The sequence below is a fragment of the Halyomorpha halys genome, unplaced genomic scaffold (assembly GCF_000696795.3).
Source record: "Halyomorpha halys isolate HHAL.00 unplaced genomic scaffold, Hhal_1.1 Scaffold397.1, whole genome shotgun sequence".
Lineage (NCBI taxonomy): Eukaryota > Metazoa > Arthropoda > Insecta > Hemiptera > Pentatomidae > Halyomorpha > Halyomorpha halys.
This window is the reverse complement of record NW_027115275.1, coordinates 1,053,175-1,073,948: the sequence shown is the minus strand read 5'-3', so window position 1 is coordinate 1,073,948 and position 20,774 is coordinate 1,053,175. Positions and strand designations below refer to the sequence as shown.

The following is a 20,774-nucleotide window of genomic DNA, read 5'->3' as shown; positions in this document are numbered from 1 at the left end:
TTCAATAACATATTGCTTGAACAGTTGAACATCTCTCAAAAGAAAACGTTTTGATTATTTTTTAAATAGACGTATTCCAAAGATTTTTCCGTAGTTAGGATTTTTTCCCCTATACTTGTGCCCTTTTACACTGAGACTGCGACTAGCCTAAAGTTAGTAGGGTTGTCACATAGTAACCTTTTGATCTACGGCACAACCTAGAAAAAATACGTCAAGCACCAAAAAATTAAAAAAAAAACTTCATTGTCTCACGTTCCATAATTCAAGCAAAGCTGTTTATTATTGTTATCCTGAATAACAAAGAAATTATTTCTTAACCTACAAGTATTTGAAACCTACAATTAATTTCAAAATTGAGTGGTACGTAAAACCTGTGTGATGCGCGTACCAGATTTTTATATATTCAATTATATATAATTAATAAATATCAAACAAAATGATTGGGAAAAATTATTCGGATCAGATTACACCCACGATTCTTTATAACTATATATCTAGTATTAAACATATGTTTAACAGTTATACATTATATATATTTTGAGCTGTAACCTTTCGAACCTAATTCAGAACTCTTGCCTCCTCACACTACTAAAATATAGTTTCACGAATACAACACATGGAAGTACTTGTAAACTATTTTAAAATTTGTTTGCTTGTTTTTTTTCTTACTTTCAGCTGATATTTAGTTGGCCGTTTATTTGTGGCTTTTATGTCTAAAAATATAAATCAATATTAAACATAAATTCTTTTTTAAAATTACACTACTGTTGAAATTATTTATGTCAAATTATTTTTTTTCCGCAATAGGTTAAAATTTGGAAGCAAATCTTAAATTACTTTGTATTTTAAATTTTTTAAACTTTTTCCATATTTTTTTACACTAACTTTCGTGTAATGTGATCTATTCTCAATCATTTTAATTGATAGTAATTAATTGACATATTTATTTTGTACTAATTCCTTATTGTTTATGTCTAATATGGAGATTAAACACACAAATAAATCTAATTATGCAAAGACATATTTAAATCTGTTACAAATATTAGTATAGCAGCACATTTTACTGATAGTAACACACAAATTAATAATTAACAAACAGCCAGACATACCTTGCAAGTCGTAAAAACGGCATAATTCGCGAGAAGTTAAACAGGTCCGATAAAATATCACACTTCACAAACAATTTTAGAATGAGTGCATTGGTATTTAAGGAGTGCACTAGGAGAGCCGAAGAGCCACGTCGGGGTAAGAGACCCCAGTGCAATGCAAGAGGGGTGCATTTAATGCACAAATTATTTGCATAGTAGAGAGGTGCAAAGTTTTTAATTCCACCTTCCCCCTCCTCATGTAGGTACAGTCTGTACCGGTACAACGGTACTACCTGTACCAGTTTTATTAAAGTCTGCTTTAGTTTTAGAGTTCTTTATCTCCTCTACAACGGACATAACTAGGTGGCTCAGCTCAGGCACAGGTGTATTCGTTAAGCTAATTAACAAAACCTATTAAACTCCAACAAGGAAATAATATTTTGCTTCCAATGTTCATTTTAAAAAAAATTGGTTTCTTTGTATTTTTTTTTTTTTTTTTTTTTATGATTCGATTTAAACGTTTAATTCAGCTGTTCGGTTGTATACATTATCATTTTAATTAATTTTTTATTCAGTTTATTTCATCATTCTATCATCATACAAGGATGCTGAAAAAAAATTGTATATGTTACATTGTTTTCACCACATAAAAAAAATATATATATCAGATAAACATGAATCATTATAAAACGTTAAACAGGAGTGCGCATACAAGTAATTGTGTTATACATGTAATTAATTTTTTTCAACAATGAATTATTTTAATATATTTATTAGAGAATTTTCACTACTTATCGCAATCTCTTCCCTCAGCATGAAATTATTTTCTCTTAAAAGAATTACAGAACACATAACATAACATTTTTAAAATTATTGTATGAACGGAATTTTATATCAAGTAATTCTGATGAGTGACATTAAAAAAAATGGAAATAACATACCTATTTCTATGAGGTCATATTAAGTGTTAAAAAAAAGATAGTGAAGTAAATTTTAGCCTTTTTATGATCAAATCAAAATCTTTTCTTTACCTGAAAATCCATACAATAGCAAATGTTCAATCAGCAAAATCATTGCATAGGAATTAGAAATTATAAAAAACAAAACAAAAAAAAATGTTATATTAATCATGTAAGGCAATCCAGTATTGATATTAGTGTAACATAATAAAGACAAATCTAGTATTGGATAAAATAAAAACATATACATAGTTAAAATCAAGGTGAATAATTCGATGACATGACTGGATAAAGGTTTTATCTTACAAAATATAAATCTGAGAAAAATTTAATTTAATGATTTTCTATTTTCTACTGGAAACTCATTTTTGCTTCTGAAAATTACCAAAGTTTAATGAGGTGCTAAGAAATCAGATGCAATATAAAAAAGAGCATTTAAAAGCTTATTTACATGACATCTTCATTTAGTCATCTATTCATTCGGATTTCTGTTCTTTTATGATTTTTGTTAGTGCCTCAGCACCGAAAACGGAAAGAAAAGTCATTTCGGTGAAAACACTAGACTTTAGTGTATCAACACATCTAAAAAAATTAAAACAGTATATAGCATTAATACACATTGTTTGAGGAAATTCATCTTATAGGAGATTTGAATCTTTATTCTTTGCTTGCGATTCGTTTATGTGAACTGTTACCATGTTTATTTTAAATAATTATAACCCAATAACTGTACAATCCTTCGCTCTGGCTATTTATAAATATATTTTTAGTATAAAGTCATAGTTTTAATCACAATTTTACAATCCATCTGGCTTTTCTATTTCTGAACAATCTGAAAACAATCAATGCAATATTTTCGCTTTAGACCGAAGGCCTGGAGAGTTTTTGAAATCGGGCAGAACCATGCATTGTGCTTACTCAACCGTAGTATCAACCCGGCAGAAAATAAATTGGACGACCTTTGTGGAATAAAAATAGAATAAAAGAAATATAATAAAATTTGAGGTATAGTGAATCCTTTAGAAGCGTTGAACGCGACTTTATTACTGTAACGTTAAATGTTGTTTCTATTATTGCTTATTGTACTATTATGTTTAACTGAAATAACCTTGTAAGTGAGAATCCAAATGAAAAACAATAATTCATTGCATTTTACTTACTCAACACCTACGGTAGTATAGTAGTCAGAGGTCGGGAAAAAAATACCGAAATTCAAAATATAATTTTTTTGAATGGAATCTCCTTCATTTCTTTATGCTCTAAGGTTTTTTTTTTCCGACAAAAAGACTTGATCTAACACGAGTTCTGACTATCATTAAACTGACGGACGCATGAGCAGTCCGTTCCCAAAAACTACTCTTCCATGTGCTTGTAAGTTTAATGGTAATCAAAAATCGTGTTAAAACTAGTCCAATTTCCTTATAACTAAAACTAATTCAAATAATCATTAGTTGATTATTAACGGTTATTGTTATGGTTGTAATTATTATAGTTTTGTAGTAGTTAGTGTTTTTATATTAGTACCGAGGTGTATATATATTATATATAATCGGATACAAAGAAAACGGCACCCGATAGTTTTGTTCAATAATATTTTTTTTTCATTTATTATCCTTGAAGTTTAGCACTCCTATTTACTTTTGTGTACGAAAGACCTAAATAAACCTACAAAAAAAAAAAAAAAATGAAAATTTTTCATTGTCCAAATTACAGGTATTTATTATTGAAGGAACACTTTGAAAGTAAATTATGAAATAAAATCAATACAAGATATTGCTTCCTTAATTGGTTAATTGTTTAGGTAAACGTTAATTTTCAATAAATGATGAGTTTTAAAAAATCAGAAAATAGAACTATTTCCTCTTTTTTCTAAAATTTTACATAATCTATATGTTTATAAAAAAAAACTAAAATAATAGTGATAATTCATAAGAATGATAAATGAAAAAAAAAAATTATTTAAGTTATTTCTCAAAACTGTAAACCGGCACCTGAGTGCATATTAGTATTTCTATCTTTCATAGTGACTCTTGTTTGGATCTATCTGCAACTAAAAAACCTTATGTTGAATTCAAACTGCCTATTAAACGTCATTAAATTTCTATTGTAGATTGCATACCTAAACTAGTAATATTTTTGTCGGTGTATTTTAAACTTCTTTTTATTGAAATCTTTTCTCAAACAAATCACCAAATTTAACTAAAGACCGTCAAGTTAAAAATGTTTATATCTATTCAATTCGATAATATGTAAGTTAATTTTCTGCAATAGACATAAATGTGAAAATGGATGTTTTGGAAAATTAGAAAAACTAAAGAAAAAAAGTTTTGATCCGAGCTAAAAGTTCTTCAACTCAAACTTAATATTTAAGATATTTGAGAATTTCTACGACTATTTTTTATTTGCCATGATTCTTGGATTTCTCTATATTCCTTAATTATGCATTAGAACCTTGACAGTAAAACGAATTCGTCTAGTATTTTTTAATTATATAAAATATTTATTTATTGATAATTATTACGCCACAGCGTTGTTGATCAATAAGTTATTGATTCACATTCGTACTAAAATTATAAAAAAATAAAATAAATAAATAAATAAAAACAAAAAATTACATAACAATAAATAAAATGAACATAAGCAAACTAAAACGAATTTTTTGAAATATATTTGAACAAGTCATGGGATGGAATGCAAAATATATCTCTGTAAAACGAACAGAGCATGTAAGAAGCCTCTAAATAAAACTCATTCAAATTTGTTCAAGGAATTTTTGCCACTATAACTACTATACCTCGAGCATAGTTACTACTATGTTACTATAACTACTAAATAGCGAAAAAAACACCAATTTAATGCGTTCTCTAAGTGTTCACTAAGTATAACGAATTTTTAGCCCTGTAAACATCAATATAATAAATCTCAATGTAATTAATACCTTAATATAAAGAATTTTTTTTTTCAAAATCTCTTGAAATTCTCAATATTGAGGTTCCTCTGAAGTAGTTTGAGCAAATGCGGTTGCTAAAAAAGTTAAGGAAAAAGAGACTATTAAAAATATCAATGTCAATTCAAGGCGTTAAAATGGGGTCAATTAACCTGGGGAAAAAAACGTACTGTTCCATCAATTAAACGTTGTAATTATAAATTAAGTTTATAAATAGGAATTTATTTTCTTCTAAATTTAGTAATAGTTCAAATTGTTATCTGCTTTAGCATTAATATTGTTCTAAAAATGAACATTAGATATGCAACATACCCAATGTTTAAAGGTTTTTTAAAAAAAATAATCAATATTTTCTTTTGTTTAAACATGTGTTTATTCAATAAGTGCTTAGGTTTTTAATGCATTGTTCCTCCGGTGCAGTGATTCGAACTGTGTGGGAATTGGGTTAGTCCAATTAACGGGCTAGGCTTGCCAGTTACGTAATTTCTCAGTTCAAGACCTGTTTAAGAAAAAAATATACTAGTCAAAAATTTAAAATTGGAGGCTAGATATGATAAATCAACATAAATCGAACACAAATATTGAAAATGATGCGGTAAATATTAATTATCGGGAAAAAATAGATTAATATTTTAGTCAATAATATAAATTTTAAAGGAGGTGTAATAAAAAATAGAATAAAGTACAATTGTTAATGTTGATTTTTTTTTGTAATTTTAGTATATTTATTTTTAGGTATATAAACGTGAACTCATGGAATATAAAGATAGGAATGCTTGCTTCTCCTATTTCATGATTTAATTCTTTTATCCATATTATTAGTGTTTTGAACCATTTTAAATAATCAATAAATACAAATAAATGATAATATTTTATCTATTAGACAATAATCAAGTTTGGAAACGATTGAGAATATAATAATAAATCACATCTAACATGCTAACATCGCAAAGATAATAAATAACATATGTTTGACCACTTACTATTTTTTTCTATAATGTTTATAGTAAAGGTTAAATGTATTGATTTGTAAATATCATGCATAGGTACAAAAAAAAAAACAGCAAATATTAATAAATAAATTATAATAAACAAAAAAGGTATTTATCAAGTTTTTTTTTTTTTAGTAGAGAAAAGCTACGCGATGCATTTTCAAACAGTAATACAAATTTTGTTCGAAAGCTTCATCGGCCAATTTAACGCTCATTCTTATTGTATTATTTTTTATTATAATTAGCATGTTATTATTTTAGTTTTAAAATAATACAAATTTTTTGGATTCTGTTTTATTAAATCATTGATTAGCTAAATTAGTTTTTGTAAATTATCTGGGAGAAAGGCTATGGAAATCGCGGTTGCAAATTTAAATGAAAGTTCAACTGAAATTCGGGCAAAGCATTAAAGTCACTGGGGGCTGAGCCAAGGTCGAGTTCGTACGAGAAACTCCCGTGCGATTTTGTTGTTTATATCAACCAAAAAATAATTGAAATACACGAAACAACTTCTGCATTTGTTGATTCAAATATTTAATATCGTATATATCCAGATTTCGAAAATAAAATTAATCTAACCTTAACATCGCACTAATATTCGTGCTATAAAGAAAATTACGAGAAATGAGGCCAATTTTTAAAATATAAATTTAAATAATTGAATAAAGGAATGAAATTAAGAATTAAATAAATCAATTATGAATAAGAAAAATCTTGATAAATTTTTTAAAACATCTATAAATCACTACTAAATACTCATTTCCATAATTTGTGTATTACGAACCATATATTTTTTTATATGTAATATATTATATAATATTTTTCATGAGTCAAGGATCGTATTTTTTTTTAATACTTATCCAATTACTTGCCACAAGTCGAAGGGATACTCGTCAATTTTAAACAATAATTATTTATCCCACAGTTCGGGCAATTCTACATTGGCATATATTTGCTTCCACATTTGATAAATGAAGAATTAAGGATCATTGATTGTCACAGTGATTGTCCAATACAGATTTTGAAACATTTTGGACCAGATTGTGTAAGACAGGAATTTTATAATTTTTGTACTGACCTTTATAAAATATTTTTAAAAAAATGTTTTATTGTGTGTTATGCAATAACTTCTATTCCTAAAGCAAATAATTTTCCAGATATTTCTAACAATATTTAACTTTTTAAAAATTGTAATAAAACTACAAAAACTATGTTTAGATGTGAAATTCTATGGATTTGATTAAAAAATCACCCCTGAATATTTTTTTTTTATTTTTCCTCAAACTGAACTCGATGGAAATTCCTGGAGTAATTTTAAATAAAATAAAAATACCAATATTAAAGGGAATTGAGATTGCAAAATTATTAGAACAATTTAAATGATGTTATAAATTACTCCTTATTCCTCCGAAAAAATTTTGTTTTTCAAAAGTTAAAAAATAAATGAGATAAAATTAATTTTAGATGAGATACCTTTTCCCGTCATATTTGCGTATTCCAACTTTGGAAGTAGTTATTTTATAGGTAAACAATACAATAAATTTCAGAGAAAATATATCCAACTTAAATACTTTGTATGGGGTTTTATTCTCTCGGCACAAGGGAAAATTTTACAAAAACGCTTTTTCTGGGGGTCCGAAGTATAATTTTGTGAACCGACTTTAAGAGTAATTTTGTAGTGCTCAGATTTTCATTTCCCTCTCTCAAAAATACTAAAAACTATATCTAACGTATATATTGTCATCATTTTTATATAAATTTCACCAAATATCCAAATAATTATGGCCCGTTATAAAGAGCTTAATAAAAGAAAAATGATTCTTCTATATTGTATTTCCAATATAGAATTACTTACTTATAAAAATATAATGCGAATTAGCTATAAATAAAACTATAAAAGAAAGAAAAACAAGATCTCTAGAACCTGACTAAGCATCACCTGACATATTTGTTTGGGTGAAAACGCGATGGGTCTATATTTTTGACATCCCTGGGAAGCGGGCCTCTCTCATTTCTGCTGCATCTCAGTTTTTGCCAGCAAATCAGCAGAATACTGACACCTGCTGTCCGGTCGTCTGTCAGCAATTAATATCTAATTCGATGAGGAAATGATCTTAATGAGAATGAACTAAAAAAAAATATAGAAATTGCGTATAACACTTATTATTAAAGAATATTTACTTCGTTTCATTTGTAACGTATAATTGTTTACTGAGTGTTTACTCTCACTAAACAAGCAAGCTTAGGAATGTCAATTCGAATTTTGGCGGGTCGTGCATAACAATGTTGTCCATCAATTGAGGGTTTAGTTAATTTCCTAACCTTCACCAAAGCGTGACTCAGAAATTACTGTTGGAATTTAAAAAAAATTATGAGGGGGGCGTAAACAAAAAATACATAAATAAAGCTTTTACAATTAATTTCTCATCTGTATTCAGCGATGAATACCAGCCTTGTTACAGCTCATTGGTAATATAAATAAAATCATTGCTACGAACGTTTTATCTTAATAAAATATTTTTAAAATAATACCGGGTTCAAAGCTCGACCTTAAATAGAAATGGAGATAATCCGGACAATCATAATTTCGTGTAACTTGGCAAGAGACTATTATTTTCAAGTATTTAAATAATAAGTTCTCATTATTTTGATTTTATTTGAAACATAAACCAAAATAAAGCGCATCGAAAAAAAAATGGATAACAAAACATTCCATTTTCCTAAGAAGTGCATAATAACATTACTATATAATTGTGTTTTTTTATTAACACCTTTTAGAAACGTCACATAGATTTTTTATGGATATAAAGATGTTATATCCTTACATAAGTAATTAATATATATATATATTATAAGCATCTATTTGCATATATTATAATCGTTTAGAATAAAATTAATTTTGTTTTGTTAATAAAAAATTTGTACTATTCCAATTCGACATTATTTTACATTCCGAATATTATACACTAATTTAATCATTTCACTTTAAATTACTTTTTACTTATAAAAATCAATTTAAATTACTCCCAATCCTTGAGTCTCTCTGTCTCTTCATTGCCCCAGCTGCTGCTTGGTCTTTCTCTTCTCATCTTTATTTATTAATTTATTTATTCAGACTTGCCCTGCCCTGTTGGAGCATAAAAAATAAATCTGCTCCGATTTATTTTTACAAATATTTCTAAAGTAAATATCAAGTAAGACCAGTGATTATTCTATATATAGAAGCAAGAGAAAAAAATATCCTTGAGTATATAGGTAATTTAAGTTTCCAGAACTGGATATCTTGTATAAGATAGAAAAGAAATTAAAAAAAAATCAATTTATACATTTACAGCAAATATGATTTAAACAAATTTTAAATTAATAAATTCATAAGCATGAAAAATACTTCGATGTATTGATTTAGGAAAGTGCATCGGATAGTGGACTTGGAGTGCATTTGTGTCCAGGGGCTGTGTGTCAAGGTGTTCTCGGTCACTGTTAAGTAGGTCACTGCCCGTCGCTCAACGCTTCCCCTCCATCGCTATACGCTTTATGCACACTGCAGCTAATATTTCCCTACCCTCATTCTTATATTTCCATATATATATTATGGATATTATATATATTGTATATTTGGTTTTTAAAAAATTTAAAAAAAGTCTTATAAAAAATTAAGTACTACCCATCAAAATAGAATCATGCTCCAACTATGATATTTTTTTATGTAATATTTTTTTCCCATTATATTTAATGGCTACGGATGAAAAACGAGGTAATTCCTTTTTTTTTATTGAGTAATATAAAATTCTGTCAAAAATTCCTAATTAAACAAAAATCAAGTTCAAAGATTTCTATTAGAGTTCAGTATTACGAACCATTTTATAAATATATCAGCTTATTATAAACATATAATCATCCAATAATATAAACCACCCATGTATAAACAAAGTAACAACCATGATGAATCTAAACTTCTTGCATTGAAATAACATATTTAAAAAATAATAAGCATTTGTTATTGATATAATAATATGTTTATAAATAAACATAAATTAATAAATGGATATTTGAGTTAATTATCACTTAATATTTTTTTAACTTGATCCTTTTAAAGATTTCTGAAAAATTTCAACCTAAGTTTTATTCATTTTACAAACGCATCTATCCATAGAGGGTAAGTATGTTACGTAGATTTTGAGTTTTTACAATGTAGGTACATTCTAGATAAAGGATGGCACAACATTAAAAACTGAATAATTGGTTAACTCTATAGATATAAAAACCTAAATGTTGATCTACTAACAGTAAATGGACGTTTAAAAATTTATTTTAACGCATCCTTCATAAACTCTGGTAGATAAAATGGCTATAGTTGAAACTCCCAGTATCACTGGAATAGTCTAAAAAGAAGTTGACTGATAGATCTTCAAACCTTCCACATACCTTAGATCTTTTTATGACAGTAATAACTAAATATATAAAGAAAAATATTAGACTAAGTAAAATTTTCTTTGTTGCTAAATTTATGATGTTGAGTTCAACCTAAGTTTAATTTTATTTTTGATTTCCGTTTCATTTTCGAGGGTCGGAAAAAGACCAATTTCTCACATTTTGACTACTTTTATTGGATGTATTCCATTTGATTTTTTTTTTTTAAACTTTTCATTGTGTAATAAACAAATAATTTTAATATACTTCTCAGAGTTTCGATCAAAATCAGTTACAGGAAATACTAAGTATATAGTAATAATTAGTAAATCTTAATTAATCACAAATCACAAGAGAATAATTAAAATAACTACAATGATGAGGAATTACTACATCATGCATTTCAATAACATACTTATGAAAATTAATATATATTGTTTAACAATTTACTTCACCTCCAAAAAAAAGAAAAAGATTTTTCAAAATGTACACAAAAATCATTTCATAATTTAGTCAAGTGTTAAACTTCATTTTAGTGGTGACATATGGTAAAGATTAAAAAGTATGCTAACATTATGATGACAAAACTTAAAACTTTAGAAAGGTCCTTCATTAATACATTAAATAAAATTTTAAACCATTAATTATTTTATTACTTTTGGTTTTCATTTTACTCTATTTATGGTTTTATTCTTTGAATTGCATTTTTGTGTACTTTGCTTGAAAAATCTAAACACAGATAGGATATATATTTTTAATATTTATTAACTTAAACTCATAGCCATTGGTCCGAAATTTATAAGTTACTCACTGTATTTTCGTAACTTTATTAGATTGATTAATTTTTTTAGAACTATACAATTAAAGCAAAATACATGATTCATTGTAGCTAGCTGATCCTAAAACTCAATATACTTAGCTGCCTAGTCACGGAGTTATTTTAAAAAAAAAAGAAGTTACATTTATAATTTTTAATTAAATAAAACATATATACTTCCTTTATTCCCTTTATTACTTTATTTCCTTACGTTATTGACTACTCGTATTTTTTCTGTAATATATTTATTGTTTTCCTATTCCTGGTGTTTTTAGTTTCAATATTTTAAAAAAATATAAATCTGTTTCACCATCTGACCTACATTATTTTTACAGAGTTTTTTTAGAAACTCTTATTCTGTCAGAGGTCAAGCATTACGTTAAGCATTACAGTAGTTTAATAAGAGAAAATATATAACTTAAAAACTTCGGTGTTTTATGACTTGGTAGATTAAGAGGTTTTAAAAAAATTAAAAATATATTTCACTTTCTAAAATGTACTGCCATTTACTAGGCTTTTGGCCAAAAACTAGTCTTATAACTTATATAATAGTTGTAAGACTATAAAATACTTGTATTCCTTAAATTTAGACGACTACTAGTAGTTGGTTGATATCGTAGATCCTGGCAATGAATGTTAGATAACAGTGAAATATTATATATAAAAAAAAAAAAAAAACTAGAAGAGGCACACAATCTGTACTTGGTTCAGAACATGGAAGAAAATACTCTTGAAACGTCAAGCATATTAGGAAATCAAATAATAAGTTTTGGAATTATCAAATTGCTGTTTATTAAAAAAAAAATTGTTTACTCACAATTCATATGGCTACGGTAGTAAAGGATGTCTGATATGAATGTTCAAAGCTGGGTCCGTAGTTCTGTCTCCAAGTTTCCTGTTTCGTTTTTCAATGATCAACACATGATTGATTGGTGTTTAGAGATTTAAGGTGAAACACTTCTCGAAAACACGCCCTACCACTCGAAACTCGCGGAGGACTCGCCAGCGTCCATCCCCGAAGTGCACTGTCCCCTGAGGAAGGAAACAGCTGAGGTCTGTTTACACAGTGGCTAATGACAACGGCTGTGGGAACCAAGGGTGTTCCCTGTGATTAATGCCACTGCGCACCTTTCAATAAAAACCTAATAAATCTTCGAAAAGAAGTTGGGGGTGCGCCGGGAGGGGGGCCCATCGCCACCCCACCGCTACTGCACGGATTTTTAAAAAATAACCGGTTCCTGGACCAGTTCCTCCGGCGACTTTTAAATCGGCCAGTAACGGCTCAAGGGCGAGAGGACTCGGAAGACCGGGGGTGTCTCATCCTCCTATCCCTGTCCTGTTCTGGAGATCTCTTCCAGTTCTGGGCGGCCTGTCATCTATCATCTCCGGGGGTGGAGAGCTTGCGAATCAACGGTAAGAACAGTTCAGGTTCGAAGCGTACAATAGGGGAAAATGATGCAGGCTTCTTGCTGATATCAACTTTATTTTTACGATTATATCATAAATATTCCGAAGACGTAATTTAATAGAACTTGTTGACGGGACTTCGATAGAACTTCTAACTAAATTAACTCCTGAGAGACATTTTAATTGTTAATGTACATTGTCTTGAACTAAAGTGGTCATTGTCAACAGTGGACAAAACACCTCCTTTAATAAGCAAGCCGAAGTAAATGTCACCATCGATTTTATTCTGTAAGTTTTCGCTTTAATTCGTTCTATAACCTTATTCTTAAGTGAAATCGAAGATTTAACGAATACATGTAATTTAAATATAATTGTTTTGATAAATATCGTTAGACAAATGATTTAATATGTGTGTACAATTTTTTTTTTCAATTTTTGACAGTAATAAAAAAGTTAGTCATTTTGTTCTGTTTTATTAATTTTTTAATAAAAAATTTTTGTTTTCTCAGCATTTAATTTAATTGTTCTCTTTTTACCTCCATTAATCTTATCAGGCAAATTGAATGTCATGGTTCCCACTTTCTAAGAAAATTAAGAAAAACAAAGTACAGAAATAACGTTCAAACAACAAATATACTCGTACGTTAAATTCCAAGATATACATTGCACGTTTCTTTTTCTTCTAATACCCAAGAACTCTAAAGATAATTATACCGCAGATTATGTATTTAGTTCAACAAGGGTGTCGCAAAATTTTGTTAGCCTAATTAGGGTGCCTCGATATGTTTTCAGTCCTAGAAGGGTGTCATTGTGAAAAAGAAGAACCACTGATATAGGTGTTGGTCTAAAATTAATCATAATTATATTTCAATTGAACAGCATAAATCAATGAAATGTTTATTTCATGGCCAATAATAATTAATTAATTAATCACTGACAAAATAATAGAAGTACAAATAAAATTTAAAAAAAAAAATAGTTATTTAGTTAAAATTATTTTAATTTATAATTTTTCAATTTAATAATTACATTATATATCCATTTTTACTTAATTACTTTTTAATTAAGTAATTAAATAATTATAAATTGTGTTTTTTATTTTATTTTTTTACTTCACTCGTGGTAATATTCATCGCCCTTATAAAGATACAAACATCACATACTCGCCGGCGGTGATTCAACTTTTTTCTAGGGGGAATTTTTTTTGCGGAGGGGTGCACCCCGCCTTCATCCTCGTCAAATAAAAAAAAAATAATACAAATAAACTGAATGAAGTTATCTCTCACTATAGAACAGCTCGCTAATATGGAGCACCACTCACAATCATCATGCTATGTTATTAAGTGTGCGTATAACTTCTAAATACGCCAGAATAAGGATATGAATTTCGTTAATTGAAATAAGTAATTATTATTTTTCATGCATTGATAATTTATTTTTTTACTAGTAATGATATATATTTTTTAGAATATTTATTTAATATAATAAATAAATAATTTATAATCAGAATTACAATAATTGTAAATTAATATGGTCATTATGCTTTGTATTTTTTGTCCCTTTGTAAATTGTTTATGAAATAGATGGTCACTATTCCTGTAGTCTTCTGAAAATATTTGTTTCAGATCGTATCATAAATTATACAATATGAATTAAAAATTATACTTTAAATGAGAAAATATAATATCGAATATTTAATTACTAGACTTTGGTTTTACGATGTACATTCATTGAAGATCGTTTAAAAGTAGGTTCTTTATGGAAAAATGAGACCCACATTTTCATTTTTATAATGTTTTTAAATTGTGTTAAAATAAGGTTATTAGGGTATTAGGGTGCTACCAATGGGTAGTTTCTCTACTAGCCTGTATCACTCCATTATAGACATACATCAAATTTAATAAATGTATTATTATGTACAGTTGTAAATTTCAATAAAGATAAAAAAAAAAAAGGTAAAGTGTAACAAACTATTTCAATTAATGATAGAAAATATTTTAAAATACTATTCTGTTTATTAGATCATGGTCAAAAGCTTATTACAATAAATTGACAATAAAAAATATTAATACAAATTTAAATTAAAGTAAAAAGTTTGAATTGTGCCCTCATGAAAATTCCTGAAAGGGAAATGAAGAGAATGTCGAGGAAAGAAGTGACATCAGAGCCCGGTGAAAGGGGAAAATGACCGCTTTTTTTTTCTTTCTTTTTTTTTAAACTCGAAAACGTTTCTGCAATAAAGAAAGCCATTTTAAAAATTAGTTTTCTTATTTTTTTTATCTTGTAATTTAGATAGGCCCAGAAGATCGCATTTCAACTGAAATTTTAAAAGAAATAAATACGAATATTTTTTTTAAATTCCCATAACATACTTTTTTAGTGCAAGAAGAGAAAAATTCGGGAATTCCAGATTTTTAAAGATTTATTCTCTATGTTATAAACTATTTACTTGTGTTGCTCTTAGATAATCGTGCTAACACTAACCACAATGGGAGTTTTAATTAGGATGATTTGTATTGTTCATTTAATTATCTTCACAAACATCTATCCGAATGTGAGCGACTAGTTATAAATACAAAGATAAATGAATCTAATAGAACAATGGATGTTCTTTAGTAAACAGATATTTCATATAATTATAGAAGAAAACAATGTAGTGGTGTACAGAAAAGGAACATTAAAACAAAACGTTCTGTAGATCCAATTAAATACCTTAAAAATGAATGGCAGATTTATCTTTCAGATCACTCAGATCCAATTTCTTTTTTTTTTTTTTTTTTCTTCTTCATAAAATAAATTGAAAATATATCATTAGTTGGTAGCATACTGTTTACTAACAGATTGCTTAAAATTTTGTCAAACAATGTGAAAAGATAAATTAATGCAAGACGAAAAAATATAAACACGCAACTACGGTCAGCACTTATATATATATTTTTAAAATAGCTGATAGATTACAAAATTATTTAAAATCCTGTACTAAATGCTGGAAACAAGCAGTACACTTCAATGTTTGATCTAACATGAATTGTATGTGCTAAATAAATATTAATTAATCTATGTTTATATTTCTAAACCTCAAGTTTGAGCTGACGATGAGTTCACCATATCACAGATATCTTGCTTAGTGGATTTACCAATATATTTATTAAAAATGATTTTAGTATGGTACAAATTTTCAACATTATTTTTTGTGAATTTTCGAAAATTATAATTCCGAAAAATATTTTAGAAAACAAAACCAAAAAAATATATATAGATATAAATTTTCATGACTTTCAATTTTAGGTCAAACAGTTTAAAATAGTGACCCAATTATTGTTAACTATTTGATTTTATGTAGTAAAATAGGTAAAACATTTACAGGATGACCTAAATGCAGAGCAGGATGGGGGTGAGGGTCCCAGAGCGCTTAGGTTAGAAGATTTTAGATTCGATTTCCGCCAGGATCAGTCAGAATTTACTTCCTGAGTCATTCCCACTTAGGGGCTCAATGGGACATTTCGGATCCTCAATGAAGGACTTGACCGTAAAAAAAAATAAAAAAGTACAGATTACCGATTATCCGCTTTGTTAAATTGTTGAGCAAATAAAGTAAATAATATTTCATTTCATTCAGATTATATACATATATTTGTGTGTGAGTTTCATAAAAAAAATGCTTTTCGTGTATATATTTATATATTTTCACTCAGCTCATTCTATAAGGTAATCTGAGCGGGTTGACTTTTATTTCGAACGAACCCTCAGAATAAATCTTCACCATTCCGATTAAAAGTTGTTGATGAACTTTAAGATATCCAGTCTTTCATGCCTTGAATTGGATGACATAATTATCTTCAACCCCAGAATAAAAAAGAAAACACTGAGTATACTTCTATTCGAAGAAATATCTGTTCAAACCGCACTCCTGTAATGTTAAGAAAATGCGACAGTGTCTTTTAGCTCCTGGTGCATAATTCAGTATATTCAATACTCATCTGATAGTTCCAAATAACCCAATCTGGAAAATCATTGTTGAAGTTAGAATTTTCGACTCAACCCCGTTAGGAAATCTGAGATCAGCCATTTGCAACACCGCTAACAATATAAGCTCTTCCCCATTCTCAATACCTATTCACTTCCCCGTATCTATACATGTTTCAGCAGATCGACTGTTTCCTGATTGGAGACCCCCGTAAAGATACGGCTCTCTAATATGCGTATAGTGCAACGGAATGCACTATTGCACTATTAAACTAATGTTGATATTCGCGACGGTTCTAGCATTGGTTAGGGTATCCATTGTCGTATCCATTGGCAAGGGTTGACCGAGGGTAAACAGCCCTTACCGTTGGGAGACTGATGTGAAACATTAATTCTAGCATTGAGGATTGCGCGCTCTAACATTCCACTCATGGCCAAATGAATGGGACTCATCAATATGGAGTACCGTCTCTATGAATGAGCTGCCATAACAAACACACTATTCTCTTATATATTTTAATTATTTATGGCTATTGTTCTAGGAAACTGCCGAGTCCAAACATATGTTTCAATGGTCAATTTCAAATATCGCTTCTGAAAATTATATAAACATTTCTGAATAAAATAATATGATCCGTTTATTTTGAAAGTAGTCTAAAGCCATTTATATTCAAATTCAGATATTTGAATTTGAATGACTCGATAAAAGCCATCTTTCTTGCGCATTTATCTGTTATGAACTTTCAGCTAATAAGCATACGTCAAGAAAGATAATTTATAAAATACAATAGCTATACCAATTCACCGTCACAAAAATATATGTAACCAAAAGCCTTCCGAGGATCACCCGTTGGTAACCCCTACTCATGTTACAGCGAGCAGCACTTAATGTAGGCAATATACTTTTGAAATATGTCATACAAATACGAGATGTATGAACTTTATTATAATACAACGATTCAATACAGTACAATTAACATCAAATCTAATTTAATGATATATTTATTTTATTTCATTTAATGTTTATACATTTACTTTTACCTAAGTCGCTCATATTTCGCATTAATTAATGAAGCACGAGATGAATTCTTCGTAAGTTCCTCCTAACATGTCCATTGGTTTGCCATAATAGGGATATACATAACAATAAATATCAATTTTCTATTTTGTATTGTATATATTCCAAAAATAGTAACGTAGAATGGGGTTCTTCTCTAGTGAAGTCGCTTTGCATTCTGTTCCAAAGGTATCCTACAACTAACACAGTCTTAGGTAGTATTCAAGGGTTACGTTTAATACGTAATACGTACTCTATACACAAAATATAAATCTTATTTTTATTTAATATTGCTTTAAGCTAATCAGCGTTATGTAGATACAAAAGCTCTAATAAATCGTTTTACGAAATATCTTAAGTTGGAATATCTCTGGGACATAACATTGTAAAATTTCATGCGCAAAACACGATTCCAAAAATGAATTCTTAGTCTTGCAGAAACTGGATTATAAATATAAAATCGTTCAGCACACGGCACAATTTTAAATAGAGGGCTTTCTGTGGGCCGAACATAATCTTGGTCATATTTATCCATATCCCTGGGTAAAGCAAACACAATTTTCTATACCATCTGAAAAAGAATGCTTAGCGTGATACGGTATCCCCGGAACCTGGACCCGGTCGGTAATGATTGCCTTTTTTTGAGTTATTGAAAAAAATCTATATACTCCAAAATTATTTTGTGCAAATATATGCAAATAAATAATTCATTTAAATCTATAACACACCCTGACCAAGAAGCCTAATACATAAATATATATGTCGTTTATAGTTTAAAGAAAAAATGAAGAATTGTCAATCAATTTGAAACATTGAATTTTGTTCAATTAATTTAACTTTAGCGATAGATTAGGTAAGAATACTGTTGTGGTTAATTTTAGTAATTAATAACAAATATTTTATCATTAACTAGTGTTAAAATAACATTTTACTTATGATTTATTATTTAGTTGTTTTTGCAAAAGAAAAAAATATTTGTTTTGTTTTATATAAAGCAACAACTTAATTTGTTATTATGTGGTGGTAAGTTTCGTTTTCATAATGCGATATTCCAGCGGTTGCAAACATCGCCACGGGACCTTTGTCGGGCTGGAAAAAATTAAAATGTCGGGGCACCCTTGTTGATCTAAAAAAAAATGGTCAAATTATTCTAAGAGCGATAAAATATGTAGGAAAAGAAGAAAAAATAATGTACCATATTTCACTATTATAGCCAGTGATACCCAAAGCCTAAGCCAGAAATACCACAAACGAATGCCTATTTCTAAAAATATTACAAACAAATAATCAAGGAAAAAATCTAAAATTGAAGTAGTGAAATATGATAATACTTTACATCATATACTTAACATTGTTTTTTTCTTATTTTCCTACTCATTCAACAGCTCTAAGAATCATTGTGTAATTTTTTTTAGATCAACAAGAGTGCTAAAGGGTTGCCACACTTTATTTCCAAACTTTGCTGCCAAGGGTTGCCAAACAAAGCCATGGCACCCTAGATGAGCTAATTATATATTTGTGTGTGTGTGTTACGGCTCCCATGTTAGGCTAAAAATCATCCGCGGCACCCTCGTTAGGCAAAAAATCATTCTCAGCACCCTTGTAGAGCTAAAAAACAATTGGCAAAATTATTCTTAAAGCGGTAGAATATGTATTAAAAGAAAAAACAAAACAATGGCAAGTAAATTCTGTTATATACAATATTTCGCTATTTTAATTTCAGAATTTTCGTCCTTTTATTTTTTGTAATATTTTGAGATATTGGTATATGCCTGGATTACCGCAGTGTGCCACGGTGTGCCCATTATTCCATATACTATTATTTATTATATGAATTATTGAGTGGGAGGGAGTCCACCGGATTACTTTGCCCCGGGCCCAAGTTTAGCTGACAGCGGCCTAGTCGAACAATCAATGATTCTTATTAACACAAAGACAAATACAAAATCACTTCACTTATAACCTTTAAATGGGTTTTTCCCAGTTCAGTAAGTAAATCATTATAATGAAAAATATTTCTGAAGTAGCTGAATTTTATTTTTATACATTTTTCAAGTATCAATTTTTTTTTTTTTTAAATTTTTACTGTTCATGGTTTATAATTAAATTCATTTAAAAACCTTAATATTCTGTAGAAGAAAGCCAGCTAATAAGGGTTAAAAACTCAACAAAAATATTTAAAAAATGGATATTTTGTAAGGTTTTCAAACTTTAAATTCAGCTATAGTATAAGATATTTTGAGTTGAAAGATCATAAGAAGCCTTAAATATTTTGTCGGATTAAAGCCTTTTTAAGAATACAGATCTTATTTGAATTAATATTCTTAACGAAACGATTTACCATCTATAATTATAAACATAAGCACCTAATGCAGAACAGGAAAGCTGTTACTAAAATAGTAACATGTTTCTTAACTTATACGATAGTAGAAGAGATCATCAAGAATCGTAAACGATTGCTATAAAAAAAAAACAACGGGGAGAGAACAGCGTTCTTTTCACTACGCTTCTTACTACACAATTATTAACCATTAAGAAATTCCGAGCTATGAAAGTAATAGTTTGAGGAGTAAACTGTTAGAACAATAATAATTGTCCATCAATTACCGAGCCATAAAATTTATTCAAGACAAATCACAAGCAATGTCGCGGAAATAATAAATAATGTTTGTAAGCAGTAAAATAATTTCATTACTTCGTAATATCGTAAGGTGATGCCGATCAGGTATTACAACAAAATTATGTTATTGATTATATTAATTAATTAACCAAAGTTTTATGATTATTTTTTTTTATTTTGTATTGTCACATAAACGTCAGATATAAATCCGACAATTTAAAGTTATGACTTTGTGTTGATCTACACTCCGAAATCCTTTAATTACCTGTTTTAAATAACTAGAATAGGGTAGTTCATCAGCAGCGATTGAAACGGCATTTAGGTACATATATTTAGCAAGTTGGAACACACTAAATAAAATACTATAAAAAAAAAATTGATACTTATTATTACACAGAAATAAGTACCAATTTCGTAATCACAACAATAATTAATTATTATTAATTTTATAGTTGTAAATTGATAACTTTATTATTATCTTCTATTTATAGATTATATTTATATTTTTTTA

General features: G+C 28.3%; 1 protein-coding gene across 11 annotated transcripts in view; it reads right to left on the bottom strand.

Moving 5' to 3' along the window:
• Eip93F (Ecdysone-induced protein 93F) overlaps positions 1-20,774 on the bottom strand; it is a 476,497-nt gene that overhangs the window by 41,461 nt on the left and 414,262 nt on the right. The gene's annotated exons all lie outside the window — the stretch shown is intronic.